Source organism: Emys orbicularis, chromosome 12, assembly GCF_028017835.1.
Source record: "Emys orbicularis isolate rEmyOrb1 chromosome 12, rEmyOrb1.hap1, whole genome shotgun sequence".
Classification (NCBI taxonomy): Eukaryota; Metazoa; Chordata; order Testudines; family Emydidae; genus Emys; species Emys orbicularis.
In genome coordinates, this window is record NC_088694.1 from 39,520,728 (window position 1) to 39,539,890 (window position 19,163).

Sequence of the window (19,163 nt, forward strand, 5' to 3'; positions counted from 1 at the left end):
TCCTCATCTCGAAGCAGCGACCTCTCCATCGGCAGTGACCGGGTCTGGCCTCACAGTCAGTCTTGTCCTCTCAGTTCCTCCAGAGACACCTACAAGTTGCTGTTGGGATGGGTCTCTCCTGCAGCTCATTATGATTGTTTTGCATCACACAAACCCTTATGTGCCTCCTGTTCCGGATTCTTGCAGGGTTTATCAGGGAAAGCAGCCTCCCCCCAACCCATTCTGCTGCTTGGATCTCCAGTGGGCTCTGCTGCCAGTGAGCACTGAGAATTATCTTCACAAGGGAATTAATGCTGTAATTTTTGTTAAAACAATGTCACACCAAAGCTGATGCCACAGGCATTCGAATCACAAAGAAAATCTCCCTTTCCTCGCATGTGCTGTGTGTGTGTCAAAAGCCCAAGAGAATGGGCAGTAAGTTTCCATGCCTTTAATAATGGTATCTGGCTCTCCAGGCCATTTTCCAGCCATAGATCTCAAAGCGCATTACACAGCATGGCAAGGGTCATTATCCCCATTTTACAGATGAGGAAACTGAGGTACAGAGAAGGGAAGTGACTATCAAAGGGTCATGAAACAGGCATTGGCATAGCTGGGAATAGCACCGAGGCTTTCTGAGTCGAAATATAGCACCCTGGCTGCTGGATCACACAGACTGAGACACTTTGTCTATTAACTTTAAAAGATTTCAGTAGATATCCCGGGGATTTATATTACATCTCTGTCGTATCTGAGCAGTTGCAACATAAAACCAACAGGAATAGCAAAATCCCTTATAGATTTAATGGAGTCTCTGGCTCTTCTCCCTTTTAGAGGTAGAAAAACCCTTCTGTGTTGGGGTAAGGATATTGTTTTTGACTTTTTAGATCTGATTCATTGCTTTTTGGGGGTGGGGTTTTGGTTGGGGGACTTGGGATAGAAGGGGGAGTCATTTTATATTGTTAAATAATATCCAGCAGAAATGGCAGAAAGCAGAAAGGCTGTTATTATTTGATGATGTTGACTCCTTAAAGTTGCAAATTCTCTAGGAATTATTTTGGGAAATTTTTATGTCCTGTGCTATACAGAAGATCAGAGGAGATTATAACAATTGTCCCTTTTGGCCTTGGAATTTATAATCTATTATTAAGACAATAATTGGCAGAGCTCCTAGGAGGAGCTAGATCTCAAATCACATATTTATTCCTCCTGCTTGCCTCTGCCTCTGCTCAGAACATACTGAGCTGTTCTGCAACTGCAGTTTACATGTCGATAAAACTGCTGCTCTCTGAGGACAGAAGTAATTCCTGTCTCTTTCTCTAGTAGCGTACCTCATAGTACCCACCATAGTGCTGAAGAGGTCAAAAGCAGACCTTGCAATGCAACCAGGTGCTGTGCAATGCAACAGGGTACACCGATTTTTGGCTTGGCAGCCACCTTCTGCATCAGTTCCAGCTTCCAACAGGCTTTAAGATGTGTCCCTATGTGGAGAGCATTGCAATAGTCTGGTCTAGGATTTTAAGAGACACAAGGTGCCAAAATACCACTGAATTTCAATGCCTTTTTCTAAAAAAAAAAAAAAAATCCAGTAGGGACTAGCAGAGGGTGATAGAGGGGGAAAAGTTTATCGTGTTAATACCCGGCAGTGGGAGGGGAGGAAGGGAGATAGAGACAGGTTTTAAACTCTTTCCATTGACTTCACTGTTGAGCTTGTTGGGGGGGGGGAATATATTTCCACAGAAAATTTTGAGTTGCACCACAGTGTCCCCTCCTGGTGGAGGGAGGTGCATAATGGCAGTTGCATGGTGGTGGTTCATCAGGGGAAATGGCATCCAGCCCGGGAGCCTGGCACATAGAGGGGTATGGGAGCATCAGGCTACAGAACTACAACTCCCATGAGGCACTGCAGTTGTCTTTCAGCATCAAAAGATTTCAGTTTTGGGCCAAAATTGGAATTTTTTTTTGTTTATTTGTTTTGTTTCCAAGTGTTCAGCTTTTTGATGTTAAATCTGAATTTTCCTTGGAAACCAGACATTTTTCATGAACAAATTTTTATTCAGACAAAAACCAATTTTCTATTAAAAAACCCCAGTAAAGTAGGAAAATTTTCAACCAGCCCTACTTCAGTGATCTTCGGATCAGGCCCCAGTTGCCAGGAAGCCTAGCCCTCTTGGGCCCCTTAGAAAATCCCAGGAACAGTGACTTGCCAAAAGTCATCCAGGAAATCTGTGGCAGAGGAAGGATATGAAGAGAGGTCCTAGTTTCCCACAGGCTCCTTTGGAAATTTCAGCCCTAGTCCCCAAATAACAAGGGCACGGATTCCTAGATTTTAAGGATAGAAAGAATCTTGATATCATCTCACCTTGTATAACACCCATCCAGACAGCTTCACTTAGTTATCCTTGTGTTGAGCCCAGTAGCTTGTGTTTGTGCCAGAAACACATTCAGTCTAGATTTGAACAGACCAAGAGATGGAGAATCCATCATTTCCCTGGGCAGTTTGCTCCAATAGTTAATTAATCTCACTGTTAAAAAAATGTGCCTAATTTTATCGTGTCTTGCGTTGATGGGAGTGTCTCTTCTCTCTGTCTCCCAACACAAGAACAAAGGGGCAGTCAATGGAATTAAAAGGGAAGGAACTGAAATTGTTAAAGGGAAATACCTTTTCTCACCCCCAGAATGCCCTCAGCTTCCCCTGGACCCCCATACCCAGGCCCCAGTTATCCCCCAAATTTCAGCTTCACTGAGACACAGCTACCCATCACCCAACTACCCCAAACTCCTCCAGTTTCTCCCAGACACCCCCACCCTACACCTAGATCCCCCTACACATCCGCATTTCTCCTCCCAGCGACCCCCACCCAGCACTAGCTTCCACTCTTTGTGCCAGGTGCTGTACAAACACAGAAAGAGACAACCCTTGCCTTCAAGCTGTACATTGTTAAGAGTGGGAGTAACTAACCATGGGAGTAACTTGGATGGATTCTCCATCACTGACAATTTTAAAATATAAAATTTTAAAATTTAAATTTTAAAATTTTAAAAACAATATTGGATGTTTTTTAAAAGCTCTGCTATAGGAATTATTGGGAGCATGGGGGGAGTTCTATGGCCTGTATTATTCAGGAGGTCAGATTAGATGATCTATGAATCTTTGAAAAGCTTCTTATAAATTAAAGGCGCAACCAGACGAAGATATGAGATAAAGATAGACATTTTTTGGTTCATACCTTTTTTTTTTTTGTCTCAATGGAAAATTGATTTTTAAACTAAACAAAAGTGTTCATGGCAAGCATTCACTTTGAGGGGCATCATTAAGGAAAAAATCGGGGGGGTGGGGACTAAGTTGTATTAGGATCCCCACTTTGACCTCCTGGTGCGGCTGATCATGGGGGATTAGTAGGCCAGTCCCGACGGGAGGGGGCGGGGGCAGACAGATCATATCCCGAATAGTGGGAGGAGGGTTGCTAGGGTGTGTGTGTGTGTGTGTGTGTGTGTGTGTGTGTGTGTGTGTGTGTGTGTGTGTGTGTGTGTGAGTGTGTGACTAATGGTTAGCCTGGGACAGGGATCCAAGCTGAACTTGCTCCATGCTCAGCTCCAACACAGGTCACCACTATTTGTTCCTGTCCAACCAGCGGAGATGAGGGGGTAATACTGACAGAGGCCTCTGGAGACAATCTGTGACACCCCACTCTTTCATAGGCCTAGGGTGGAAAATTTGGCCCGGCTTCCCCTCTATCATGACAGAGGGGTGGCCGGGCCAAATTTGAGTGGTGCCCAGTGTGTGCTCTGAGCTGCACCTCCCACTGGTCTGGGGGAGACACCATATAGATGACTGGAGAACAGTCTTGTGGAGGGCAAACCAAGGTCTGAGAGGGGCAGTGCCCCACCTGCCCCATTACAAATGATGTCCCTTATAACTTTCCTAGAATTTTTTCCATCTTTGTCAGAAAATAAAATCCTCCAAAATAGTTTTTTGGGGTTGAGTATATGAGTGTTTTGTTTCTGGATGGAAATATTTGAGTTACCAGTGACAAATTGTTAGATTTTGGCAGTTTGTCAGGGAAGGAGATTGGGTTTTTTGGTTTTGCTTTCAAGTTTTTAAGGAAAACCCAACATTTTCTATTAAAAAAGTAGATGAAGACTAAAAAAACTAGCAAAGAGAATGTTTAGGGGTGACTTGATTTCAGCTTATAGGTAGCTACATGGGGAAGAAATATTTAATAATGGGCTCATCAGTCTAGCAGAGAATGGTGGAACACGATCCAATGGGTGGAATTTGAAGCTAGACAAATTTAGACTGGAAATATGGTGTAAATTTTTCACGGTGAGAGTAATTAACTATTGTAACAAGTGTCATGGTGGAGTCTCCATCACTGAGAATTTTAAATCAAGTTTGGATGTTTTTCTAAAAAGATCTGCTCTAAAAATTATTTTGGGGATGTTCTGTGACCTGTGTTATTTGGGAGATCAGATTAAAGGATCCCAATGGTCCCTTCTGACACTGGAATCTATGAATATATGGAAACTTTTGGTTTCACTGAAATTTTCTGGGGGAAAAAAAGAGAGAGACTATGGGCTTGTCTTCACTATGGGCTAAATTGGTGCTGCTGCGATTGATGCAGTCACATTGAGTTAGAGGGTCTCGTGAAGACACGATAAGTCAACAGGGGAGCACTCTCCCGTCAACTTAATTAATCCACCTCAACAAGAGGCTGAAGCTATGTTGATAGGCGAGCATCTCCCACTGACATAGCGTGTGTATACACCACGTTAAGTCAATGTACGTTATATCGCTCACGGGCGTGGGGGGGTTTACACCCCCAAGCGACGTAACTTACGTCGACTTAAGCAGTAGTGTAGACTGTCTATATAGTGTGTCTATAACTCACAAACTAAAAGAGCATTGTGAATAATTGCCAGATACGGTGGTCATCTAAATTGGCCATACTGGAATTAGTAGGGCCAGATCCACAGCTGGTGTAAAACAGCTAGATCTGTAATAGCACCTACAGCTCCATGAGAGTCAATGGGTCACATCTGTCAATATGTCTGGAAACTCTAGACAGGTGTTTGTACATGGGCTGAATATGAGGGCAATGGACACTTATGCATCAAAGAGAAGACCTTGCAAAGGAGAGACCTAGGACACTGAGTTGTGATTGGCTACGAAGAAGTCTTATTCCCCTACTATTAAGCCTGATTCTCACTTAAACCAGTCTGAAGCTGGTGGAACAGCACAGGGTTCGATGGTGTTACTCCAGATCTGCACCAGTATAAGTGAGAATGGAATCAGGCACAGTGACCTCAGTGGAGTATCTCCTGATTTACAGTGGGCAGAGTGAGAGGAGCAGGATTCAGCCCTATGGCTGGGATTTTCAAAGACGCGTAAGGGAGTAAGGCACCAAAATCCCATTGAATTTCATTGGGAGCTACTGAGGAGCACTTTGAAAAATCTGGCCACCTATTTAGATGCCCAAATGGATGCTGAGTTCTCCCCACTCAATCTCACTACAAAGGTCATGCCCATAGTCGTATAGTGCATCTGCGACAGATCTGGAATGGAAGCCAATTTTTCCTAGTGCCATGTTACTGTGGGTACGTCTTCACTACAGGGGGGGGGGGCGATTTAAGATAAGCAAATTCAGCTACGCGAATAGCGTAGCTGAATTCGACGTATCGCAGCCAACTTACCCCGCTGTGAGGACGGCGGCAAAATCGACCTCCGCGGCTTCCCGTCGACGGCTCTTACTCCCACCTTCGCTGGTGGAGTAAGAGCGTCGATTCGGGGATCGATTTCTCGCGTCCTGACGGGACGTGATAAATCGATCCCCGAGAGGTCGATTTCTACCCGCCGATTCAGGCGGGTAGTGTAGACCTAGCCTGTGTTAACCACAAGTTCATATTTCTTGTTAATTATAGGTCAAGCCCTATAATCTATCTATCTATCTATCTATCTATCTATCTATCTATCTATCTATCTATCTATCTATCTATCTATCATTTAATATTTCCCTAGTAGCACCTATTGGTCTCAACATTTCTTATCACATTGGCTGCAGGGCAACCAAAGTGCAGCACTGCCTAGTGGTTTGGGCACTGGAGAAGGAGTGAGGCAATCTAGACGCTACCTGTCTTCGATTCCTATCTGTATCTGACCTGTTCTGTAAACTTGAGGAAGTCACTGTCAGGGTCTCTCTGTGCCTCAGTTTCCCCCACTCTCAGATGAAGACAGTGGTACTACTTCTCTTTCACCGTGAAGTGTTTTTCAACCTATGGGTGTAATGCACACTACTAGGGCTAAGTGTGTTTAGCTAATGAAACTGAAGACTGAGAGATGACTTGAATGCCATGCATAAGTTCATTTATGGGGAGATAACAAGAGGTAATCTAATGGAAAAAGCAGAACAAGAACCAATATCGGGAAGATGAAGCCAGAAAAATTTAAATGAGAAGTAAGGCACATTTTTTTAGCAATGAGGGTGATTAACCATTGGGAAAAAAACAACCTAGTGCAGTGATGGATTCTCCATTTCTTGAAGTCTTCAAGTACAGACTGATTGCCTTTCTGGAAGTTATGCTTCAGTCAAGCACAAGTCATGTTTTAATCAAATGCAAGTTGTTAACCTCAATAGAGGGGGAACTGAGTGAAATGTAATGACGTGTTATGTACAGACCCCATAGAAAATCTTCCTAGTTCCTTTAAAAATCTCAGCCACAGAATCTGTCAACTTCTAAAGTGCTGAAAAGATTTTCTCCCACCAGAAGCTTTTGATTCCAATGTAGTTAAATTAACATATCTCTGGAATAAGTCACCCAAACAGGCCCATAACGTTGAAATGTATTTTGAAAGAAAGAGGCCAGAGCCCCACTTAGTGTGAATCAGCGCACCTCTGTTGACCAGTTCAATAGTTCTAGGGGGAATCGGAGACACCGAAAAATGCAAAAGTTGGATGGGAAACATATCTGGAGGGTTGTGTCTTCTGGCCTGTGTCATGCAGGCTAGGTTATCATTATGGTCCTTTCTGGTCTCAAAATCTGTGACTCTACGAAGAAAACAAAGGTCCAAGACTTATTAATATATTTGCTAAAAATTTAATCCCCCATCCACCAACAACATTTAAATTGCCTCTGAAGTCAGACTAATTTTTCTCATTCATGAACCACAGTTCTCCCCTTCCTCTCCAAGCTCCCCTCCATCACCTGGAAAGGAAAAGTCAAGATATCAGCCAATGTCATATGAAGGCTCATTCCCTAGTGACAACAGCCAATGTCAGTCCTAAAATTCTGTGAAATCTGTGTTTGTCTATGTTTTAGCGCAGGATTTTCAAAGAAACCTAAAGGAAGTAGGTGATCAACTTCCATTTACTTTTAGTGAGTTTTAGGTGCTTAACTCCCTTTAAATGCTTCTAAAATCCCACCCGAAGGGTATGTCTACATTCATGGCAGTGAGTCTCAGAGCCTTGGTCAATTGACTTAGGCTCATGGGGCTTGGGCTGCAGTGCAAAATATTGAAGTGCTAAAACTTGGGCTGAGGCTCTGAAATCTCCCCTCTTCATGGGGTTTCTAAGTCCAGGCTCCAGGCCAAGACTGAAATGTTTAGCCCCACAGCCCAAGTCCCATGAGCCCTAGTCTGTTGGCCTAGGCTATTGCAGTGTAGATGTGCCCTAAGTGACATTCCAAAGATCTAAGAATGGAATACAGTGCTCCTAACACTCAGAGGCCCCTTTTAAAATCTCAACCTTGTTTTACAACCCCAAAAGGTCTTTTTTTCCCCTCAGAATGGTGGCCAGAGGCGTGGATCTTCCAGAATCTACTCCCATGGGTCACCAGATCTCTTAATCCCCATCTCATTACATTTTACAGTCTGAAACCTTGCAAAAGCCAGAACCTTATTGAGAGCTTTTCTCAGGGCCTCCTTGACCTCTTTGTTTCTCAGGCTGTAGATGAGGGGGTTGACCATGGGGGTCAGGACTGTATAGAAGACAGAGAACGTCTTGTGTAAGTCCTTTGAAGGGCGGGTGTTTGGAACTATGTAGACAAATATCAGAGTCCCATAAAAGACTGTGACAATGACAAGATGAGCGGAACAGGTGGAAAATGCCTTTTGCCTCTCAGTGGCGGAAGGGATTCTTAGGATGGTTGTGATGATACAAACATAGGATGCCACGGTTAATAGAAATGGGATCAGTGACCCGATGGAAGACACTGTCAAAACCGTTAGTTCTAGAAGCCGGGTGTCACTACAGGAGAGTTTTATGATGGGGGAGAAATCACAAAAGAAATGGTCAATTTCATTGGAGCAGCAAAATATCAGTTTAGACATTAAAATGATTACTATGGTGCTGCCAAGAAAGCTGCTTGTCCAGGAACAAGCCACTAGCTGGAAACAAACTCTGCCGTTCACTAGAGTGGCATAACGGAGTGGATTGCATATCGCTAAATACCTATCATAAGACATTGCTGCTAGCAGATAGCATTCTGTAGCTGCGAGGATAGCAAAACAATAAAATTGTGTCATGCAGCCCCTAACAGAAATGGTTCTGTCCCCAGTCAGGAGACTGGCCAACATCCTGGGCAGGATGGTGGAGCTGTAGCAGGTCTCCAAGCAGGACAAGTTCCCCAGGAAGAAATACATGGGGGTCTGAAGGTGTCAATCAGCCACAACTAGTGCAACAATGAGGATGTTCCCAGCCACGGTCACAATGTAGATCATTAGAAACATCAGGAAGAGAAAAATCTGTAGTTTAGGGACATGCCCAAATCCCAGGAGGATGAAATCTGCAATGGACGTTTGATTTCTACAATCTGTGCTTGCCATGGGATGTGTCTAGGGGACATAAAGCAAAATCATCAAGAAGAAGATAAACTCAACTTTTAATTCAATTCAATGTGGAACTAGATGAAAATTAACAACCTTTGCAAAATAAGTTGAAGAACATTGCGCTGAACTGAAATTTCATTCGGTTAATTTCAGCAATACCCAAAATCCACTTCCCCTCTTCAGGGAATTCCCATCGCTGGAGATTGCTAAGAACAGGTTAGAGAAACACTTCTCAGATGTGGTGTAAACATACTTGGTCCTGCCTCAGCGTGGTGGGGGTGAACTAGTCATCCTCTTGAGGTCTCTTTGAATCCCCACATTTTATGATTTTATGTTATTTGTTCATACCTCAGACCAATTGTCCCAGTGGCCTGGTACTGTGATATGTTAATTAAGATGTTGGTACCTACTTTCTCCACTATCAGAGCAGATAATAGCTGTGTTTATCTGGACACCCCACTACACTTATGAAAGATCGATTTTAGGCATGTAGGTGATTTTGAAAAACCCATTAGCACCTAAATACACCGCTACCCCAATATAATGTGACCCGATATAACACGAATTCGGATATAACGCGGTAAAGCAGCGCTCCGGGGGGGCGGGGCTGCGGACTCCGGTGGATCAAAGCAAGTTCGATGTAACGCGGTTTCACCTATAACGCGGATTTTTTGGCTCCCGAGGACAGCGTTATATCGGGGTAGAGGTGTACTTTTAAAATCCTAAGTCACTTTTGAAAATAGGACTTATAATGTTAAGCTGCTTAGCTGATTTTGAAAATGTGACCCCTAATTCTGATTTAACTTCAGCAATAGTTGAGTGTCTAAATCCTTTTATGCTCTTTAAGAATCACAGCCTTTGGCTACAATAAAAATTCCTCTGTGGCTGAATAATTATAAATGATTCTGTAACAAGCAATCAGTATTAAAATAAATAAAGAAATAAACTGAACTTTTACAATAAAAGAAGGAGATGAAACTAGTAGGTTTCTCTTTAAAAAAAACTTTAAAAGCCCATAGACTTTAATAGAGAATGAAATCATTGCTTTAAATTTTTTAAACCAACCTAAGAAATAAATCTCTGCTAGGCTGGTTTAAAAATTACTCAGAGAAGTTAAAACAATGAGGAGTCCTTGTAGCACCTTAGAGACTAACAAATTGATTTGGGCATAAGCTTTCGTGGGCTAAACCCCACTTCATCAGATGCATGAAGTGAAATATACAGTAAGCAGTATATATATATATATATATATATATATATACAGCACATGAATATATATATATATATATATATATATATACAGCACATGAATATATATATATATATATACAGCACATGAAAAGATGAATTGAATTGAATTGAATTGGCCTCCTTAGCACTGACCCCCCCACTCGGTAAGGCAACTCCCATCTTTTCATGTGCTGTAAATATATATATATACTGCTTACTGTATTTTTCACTCCATGCATCTGATGAAGTGGGTTATAGCCCACAGAAGCTTATGCCCAAATAAATTTGTTAGTCTCTAAGGTGCCACAAGGACTCCTCGTTGTTTTTGCTGATACAGACTAACATGGCTACCACTCTGAAACCTGTCAGAGAAGTTGTAATTTCTTCAGTGCCTTTAGCATTAGCCCATAAGGGAAAGAAAATAAGATAATTAGTGAAAAATATGTGGGTCCTGATTCAGAAAAAAAAATCCAACCACCCATCATGATTGCATTCAGGACATCACTGACTATGTGCTTAAATTTAATCATGTGCTGAAGTCCCATTGGAGTTAATGGTTGAAACCTTGACAAAATGCCTATTGATTTAAATAGTGTCACTGAATTTGCTTAAACAGGACTTACGCATATATTTAGAGTTAAGCATATCCTTAAATTCTGTCCTGAATTGGAGCCATATAACATTCAATTTTTTCAAAATGATTTATTAAAATCAATAATTCATTCATTTTCTCAGTAACCATGTGATAGATTTGTTATTGTAGCACAGAAACAAAGAAAGAAGGAGGGGAAATACAAAACTGAAACATACCAAAAAAATTTTGGTAAGAAAAAACTGGAAACAATTTTTATTAAAATTTTCATTTTGGGGGAAAAAAGTAATGTTGATTGAAAAATGTTGACCAAATGTTGAGTGTATTAAAAATTCCCATAAAAGCAGTGTAAATTGACAAATACACACTTTTGTGAAGGTGTTTAATGTGCTTAGCAGGATATTCAGAAGCACCTAGGTACCTACAACTAGGCAAATAGATGTCACTGAAAATCCCAGTAGGTGCTCAAACACGTTTTAAAATCTGACCCAAAATGACCTAATGTGGTCATCTATTTCCATCTCCAAATCTGATTAAAAGACTTTAACTTTAAAAAGTGACAAAGATATATTTACCTCTAAGACAGGCCAGCTGCACTGTGGAAGCTTGAATATCAGATATCACCTTTCCATGCACCAGGATATGGTACTGCAGACTATTTTCTATCCCGATTCCTTCACACACCTCATATCTATATGATAGGAGACCAGCATATTCCTGCCCTGTTTGTATCATTTTGTCTTGTATCCATTTCCACAATGTTTGCAACTCTTCTGATTTATTGTTTCCCCCCTATGTGAGAAGGTAACTTATCCCTTGACAATGCTTGAAATGGCTAAGAAGGGAAAGAGACCAGTTCAATAATTTTCTAGACGGAATACACATCAGTGTTCATGTGACGAAAATGCTACTCTCCATGGTGATATTCTCAATGGAGAAGCAACTGAGAAAGCAAAACATCTAACTTCAGAGGAAAAGTAGTGGGGAAAGACACATTTTGAATCTCAAAGGAAAAGAAATGAAGAGAAGGAAAGTTCTGGCCTCAGAACAAATGTTTTCTGGTGTTAGACATAATGTTATTTTCATGTTATCTATTTCCCATAAGCCCATGTTGAGTGGCATTCATTATATTATACTCATTTCATGCTATTTTTAATCAAGTCCCTTGTCAGTCTCTCCATCAACTTGCCCAGAATCTATGTCAGACTGGCAGGCTTATAATTACTTTGGTTATACCATTTACACTTTTTAAATATTGGCAAACATTAGCTATCTGTCTGTCTTCTGGAACTTCCCCAGACTTATTGAAAATCAACACAAATGGTCTAACAAACTTCTCAGCCAGCTCTTTTTAAACTCTTGGATGCAAGTTATCCAGACCTGCTGATTTTAAAATGTCTAACTTTAGTAGCTGCTGTTTATCCTCCTCCTGAGATAACATTTCAATGCAAAGGTTGTTATCATGTGTCATGACTTCATCATCTGTTTTCCCCCAATATTGAACAGAAATACTTGTTGAACATTTCTGCAGTTTCTGCATTATTATTGATAATTCTACCATTTCCATCCTAGTAATGTACCAATACTATCCTCAGGATTTGTTTTGTTCCTAATATACTTAAAAAGCTCCTTCTTATCATTCCTAACTCTGCTGGCCATATTGTCTGCTTGCTTTATTTCTCCTTTTCCCTAGTAGAGTTTGTTGGGTTTTGTTCCATCAAAATTTCATGGAATGACATTGTTATCCTGCTCTAGACTTTGCTTTGAAATGAAAAGTCATTTCAAAACAATCAAAATGTTCTGTTCTGGAGAGATTGGTGAGCCACTTATTTATTTATTTATTTTGAATTAATTGACCTTGACACATTTCCACAAAATGTTTCACTATTAAATAATCAGCATTTTCTGATGGAGAAACGTTACACTAGAAAAGTTCTGGTCAGCTCTGTTCACCATCTTCATCACAGAAATACAGGTTTGGAGGGGAACTTGAGAGGTTATCTAGTCCACACACCCCCTATTGCCAAAATTCCAATGCCAAAATATATTGTGTGAATTCCTGGCCTCCACTGAACTCTTGCAAAACTGTCATTGAGGTCAAGATTTATCTATTTTGACCAAAACAGGAATGGATAGTTTCATTTCAGTGCTGAACAATACCTGGGTTCTGAAGCTGAACTTCCTTCCTCCTATTGGGACACTTTCCTTTCTTCACCTTATTTCTCCTCTTTCCTGCTGGTGGTGGCTGGATATATTTTTTTGTTTTGTTTTGTTTTGCTTATCACTCCCTGGAATATTTCAACTTTTTCTTGCAAAACTGAAAACTCCAAAATATCCTAGCTGAAAATTGGTAAAAACTGAAAAAGAAAAAAAAAACAGCTGAAAACATTCACTGAAATCAATGGAGTTACACTGCCATAAATCTGGAGTAACTCAGTAGTTAATCAAGCACACGTTTCCTTCATGTCTTGGGTATCTTCATGGCGTTGATCATATTGCTGTGATGCGCTGTGCAATAGAAATGCAGCCTGGATTCTATGAGCACTCTCATTGGTGAAGGAAGTCATTTATTGTCTTACAGGACGGGGCACAAAGAATTCTCACCTGCTATGGAGTTGATGTAGGGCCAAAGACTTTGGTGGAGCTATGCAGATTTACAACAACAGAGGAAATGGTCCTTTCTCTAAATACAAATACAACAGTTCCTTGCTGTTTTACTTTTGGGACAACTTTCTTTCTTTAATGTTGATTCATCCAATTCAGTGCTAAACTAGCCAATAGGAGATATTGATGACTGGAGTTAGACCTAAATACTGATCCTGATCCCATCAGGCTGCATGGGGGGGTTAGGAGAGACAGGGGGAGACTGGGAATGACTCCATATGCTGGTGGTTCGGGCACCAACATGGAATCAGTCTTCTCTTCTCCAGACTAAACAAAACCCAATTCTCTCATAGGTCAAGTTTTCTAGACCTTGAATCATTTTGGTTGCTCTTCTCTGGACTTTCTGCAATTTGTCCACATTTTTCCTGAAATGTGGCACCCCAAACTAGACACAATATTCAAGTTGAGGTCCAAGCAGTGCAGAGTAGCATGGAAGAGTTACTTCTGGTGTCTTTCTTACAACATCTCCTGGCTAATACATCCCAGAATGATGTTTGCTTTTTTTGCAACAGTGTTATACTGTTGACTCATATTTAGCTTGTGATCCACTATGATCCCCAGATACCTTCCCGCAGTGCTCTTTCCTAGACACATACACATTTTGTATGTGTGCAACTGATTGTTCCATCCTAAGTGGAGTGCTTTTGCATTTGTCCTTACTGCATTTCATCCTATTTACTTCAGACAATTTCCCCAGTTTGTCCAGATTATTCTGAATTTTAATCCTATCCCCCAAAGCACTTGCAATCCCTCCCCGCATGGTATCATCCGCAAACTTTATAAGTGTACTTCAGTGCTACATTGACCTACAGGGACACCAGGGTGAACTTCATCCCTCACTGATCAAATTCAGAATGGTCTAAATTTTCCAAAGAGATAAAGGGATTTGGCAAGCCTTCCATATGTGGTGTCCCAGATCTGGTGCCTGGTTTCCAGACAGCAAATGGCTCAGAAATTTCTCAAAATCAGAACAATCTGTCTTTAAGTGGGGCAAAAGCAGGCTATATGGGTGGGGCTGGACAGAGTTAACCCAAAAGTGCCTTAGGCACTTTTGGAAACCCCAGTTGTAAAACCCAATCTACACTTAGCTGTTCTTTCCCAACATATGAAATTTGCTTTGGTTTTGTCAAAACTTAAGATGATGGGAAGTTTAACGCAAGTTAACTAACATAATTATAAATCCATTAAAGTGTTTTTGATTTCAACCAAAATATGTTTTTGAAAAAAAAAATGGAAATAAAGATTCAGTGATATCCAAGTAGTCCATTGTAACTGGAGTCAGGCAAATAATGTATTTTTGTATTTGTTGTGAAATTGAAAATATATATAAAATGGTTTGGGGTTAGACTGAAAATGAACATTTTTTTAAAAAAATTGACTAATCAAAAAGTCAAAAATATTTTTGTGTTTTGATGAGTATCATTTCATTTCAACATGGTTTTGACCATTTCTAAACGTTTTTTAAAATCTTCAAAAGAAAACTAATGGACATTTTTTAAACAAAATTCCCTTTAAAAAATATTTTCTTTCAGAAAAATTTGAAATATTTTTTTATATATATTCCAGATTGCTTTGTCCAAAATGGGCAATTTGGTGAAATTGACATGAATCTGTAAAATGTTTGGCGTTTCTCAATCTGACTTTTTTTACAAAATTTTGGCCAAGAAATTTCACCAAGCTCTAAACAGAATGTTTCTTTTGTCTTTTTGCTCTACAACAATTATCATTACAAGATTTGAAAATTTCAGTTTTAAAAATATTTACATATATATTTTAAAAGTCAAAAACAGAATAAATAGTGATTTTATTCAAATAAGTTTGGAATGATCCAATTTTTTTTCAAAAAATGTGTTTAACTGGAAATTTTGAAATATTTTGTTTTCACCCTTGTTCAGAACAAAAATTATGCAATTGCAGAATCCCCATGAAGTGAACATTCTAGATCCCACTCAGCTCTACTATAAAGTCCTTTGTGCACCCTCAGCTGACAAGCGCTCTCTGAGCCAGTACCAATGAGTACATTTAATATCATAAACTCCGCCAACACACTCTGCAATGGTTTGAAGCCATGAGAAGCCAAAGCTGAAAAATCTGCATCTGATTTCAGAACACCAGTTGTAGAGAAGAGGAGGTTCTGATTTGAGCTTTCAATTCAGTACCTTCCACATTAGCCAGATGGTGTCAGTTTTGAGGACAGTGTGGAGCTGCTCCACCCAGGTTAGTTTGGGCCATCCTTTGCCACTTGAGAGCAAGGAAGACTACAAAATCATGGAGTAGTTCTTCTCCTCTCCGCTTGGGGTAGCCCTCAAGGACCACTGTATATGACATTCAAGTCCCTTGCTCTCACTCCTGTGGGTGACCATGAAGAAACCAGCCATGATCTAACCTTGGGCAGATATGGGATAGTGGCAAATCTCTGATCTCAGTCATGATTTTCACCCACTCCCTAAAGGTTATTGATGTTCTGAGGACAGGGTGTGTTTTCTGGAGGAAAGGGTGTCATCCAGCAGCCAGGTCATTGCTTTAGGAAATGAGTCAAGATGGGTTCTAGCCCCTGCTCTAATGGAGCGGTTTTTATATTGGAAAATGTAGTTTTGATGCAATCAACACAGTTCGTGGGAATGTGTTGATTTTGTTGAAATGTTCTCTGGGAAATAATTTATGTTGCAATATTTAAATTTGCCTAAAATCTGACATTTTGACTTTTCAGGATGAAACCAAATGTTGAAATCTCAGGATTTCTCACAGTGTGGAAATTCCATTTTTTCTCCAACCTTAATAAAAAATATGCACCCTCCTTTGAGAAGCACAGTTATATCCATGGGCTGAAAACACAAAATGGGTGAGTGAGAAAACAGAATCAGCCCTGTTAAGAACTCTCAGTCAATAAATAAGGCCATCATTCCTAATAGGATTACAGTCGCATAGTTATTTAATAAACAACGTTTTCCTTGATTTTAAATTAAACTTTTTAACAGGTCATTATTTCTGAAGGCAAAAGATTAATTAACTTGGTGGAATGAAGATTTATTTAAGTACTCTTTCTTTCTTTCTTTCTTTCTTTCTTTCTTTCTTTCTTTCTTTCTTTCTTTCTTTCTTTCTTTCTTTCTTTCTTTCTTTCTTTTCAAAGGAGACACTCCATTGGTCAGCATTGTTTACATTAAATGTACATAAGAACATAAGAACAGCCATACAAGGTAAGAACAATGATCAATCTAGCCCAGTATCCTGTCTTCTGACAGTGGCCATTGCCAGGTGCCAACTTCAACATATCTTTCCCAGAAGAGCTCTTTAAGTCTGTTTTATCATGGTCTTTGCACGGGTGGTGGTGGATTCTCCATCACTGATAAATTTTACATCAAGATTGGATGTTTTTCTAAAATATCTGGTCTAGGAATTATTTTCAGGAAGTTCTATGGCTTGTGTTGTACAGGAAGTCAGATTCGATGAGCACAATGGTCCCTTCATGTCTCGAAATCTATTAATCAATTATAGATAGATAGATAGATAGATAGATAGATAGATAGATAGATAGATAGATAGATAGATTAGATTTCCTTTAATATAAAGGGCACTTCATGCAGACTGAAAGTATATGATTAGAGAAAGTCACTGAGCCCATCTCTGATTAAAAAATAATAATAAAAAGAGATAAAAAGTCATCTTCACAGCTTTCTTGTGGCCACTAATACTGTACTAACAAGCCTCTTCAGAGCCTCATGAACTTCCTTGTTCTTCAGACTATATACAATGGGGTTTATGATTGGAGTCACCACCATGTAGAGCAGAGAGGTGAACTTGTTGAGCACCAGAGGGTGGTCTGAGGAAGGCACCACGTATGTTGCAATCAGAGTCTCATAGAATATGGTAACAATGATAAGGTGAGAGGAGCAGGTGGAAAATGCCTTTTGCCTCCCAGTGCTGGAAGGGATCCTCAGGATGGCCCTGAGAATACAAATGTAGGATGCCAGGATTAAGAGGAATGGGATCAGTGATACAGCTGATGAGAAGGAGAAAACCATGATCTCAAACAAGTAAGTATCGGAGCAGGAGAGTTTTATCAGGGATGTAATATCATGGTTTTCTCCTTCTCATCAGCTGTATCACTGATCCCATTCCTCTTAATCCTGGCATCCTACATTTGCATTCTCAGGGCCATCCTGAGGATCCCTTCCAGCACTGGGAGGCAAAAGGCATTTTCCACCTGCTCCTCTCACCTTATCATTGTTACCATATTCTATGAGACTCTGATTGCAATATACGTGGTGCCTTCCTCAGACCACCCTCTGGTGCTCAACAAGGTCACCTCTCTGCTCTACATGGTGGTGACAAGCACATATCACAAAAGAAATGGTCAATCTCATTGGGCCACTGAAATTTAAATTAAACAGCAAACATACGATTATTGAGGTGTCTATGAAACTACTTGCCCAGGATCCAGCTAGGGTGACCAGATGCTAAGTTGAAAATATCGGGACCGCTGCAGGGGGGGCGCCTTTTTAATTGTTACAATCACCCGTCCGGGTCTTCGGCGGCAATTCGGCGGAGGGTCCTTGAGTCGCTGACGGTCTTCAGCGGCATTTCGGCGGTGGGTAATAAACCTTGCCGCCAAGAACAGAAGCACCCACCGCCGAAATGCCGCCAAAGACCGTCAGCAACTGAAGGACCCGCCGCCGAATTGCCACTGAAGACCCGGACGGGTGAGTGTAAAGAAAAAAAAAAAGGCCCGAAACAAAATATCGGGACAAATGGCGTCCCGACCGTACTTTGGTCGGGACGTGGGACAGACTCCTCAAAATTTTATCGGGACGTCTGGTCATCCTAGATCCAGCTGATAACTGAATGCAAACCTTGCCGTTCATGAGCATCACGTAATGCAGCGGCTTGCATATAGCTAAATATCGATCATACGACATGACAGTGAGAAGGAGGCATTCAGCAACAACCAAGGCACCAAAGACATTGCACTGCACCATGAAGCCTGCGAATGATACAATGTTATTCTTGGTTACTATGCCAATCAGCAACCTGGGGACAAGATTGGTTGCATACCAGATTTCCAAGAAGGATAAATTTCCTAGAAAGAAGTACATAGGGGTGCGGAGACTGCGATCAGTCAACACGGTAATTACAATGAGGAGGTTCCCAATTATCGTCACAAGGTAAGTAGCTAAAAAGACCCAAAAGAGGACAATCTGGAGTTTTCCAGTATTTGAGAATCCCAGGAGTATGAATTCTGTGATGGTTGTTTGAATTGCTTTACACTTCTTTGCCAGATGAACTTTATCTGGAGAAAATAAAATGATTGAAACAATTCAGCATAAAACAATTATTAGTATTACTGGTACTTGGCAGAATTCAATTTTCATTATTTTATGATTTCAATGGAAAATATGTATATTAAAGGGAATTTTTATTTTTATCAATTTAAATTTTCACAGCTGCAGGAAATTATGGGAGCTCAGATAAATGGGGCACTAGAAAATAATTATTTAATGACAACTGATGCTGAGATTCAAAAAGTTAAATCTTTATAACCGTTAAAACACAAATTGTCAATATTATATGCTAAAATATACAAAATTAATAACATTCAATCAAACTAATTATTTTTCAAGCAGCATTTTTCTTACTGTGCCTATCTGTAAATGTTTATAATTATCAATGGAAATATTTTTTCATTGGTTTGTGTGTGTATGGTGAAATCAAATTTGCTGACATTTACCAATAAAAATTCTTATTTTTCCAGGCCTTCTCATATTGCAGTTGCACCTAACTAGGTGCAGGACGTAACCAACATCAGAGCCCCATTGCCTTAGCTGCTGGAGAAAGACATACGTGTGAGTAATGGGGAAGAGCTCTGTGTAAGTTCAA

The 19,163-nt window shown here is 40.4% G+C and overlaps 2 pseudogenes; both read right to left on the bottom strand.

Annotated features, from left to right (window-relative positions):
* Positions 1–7,792: 7,792 nt before the first annotated feature.
* On the bottom strand, positions 7,793–8,800 carry LOC135886167 (olfactory receptor 6C4-like; annotated as a pseudogene).
* Positions 8,801–16,954: 8,154 nt separating this feature from the next.
* Positions 16,955–18,382, bottom strand: LOC135886606 (olfactory receptor 11A1-like; annotated as a pseudogene).
* Positions 18,383–19,163: the final 781 nt, after the last annotated feature.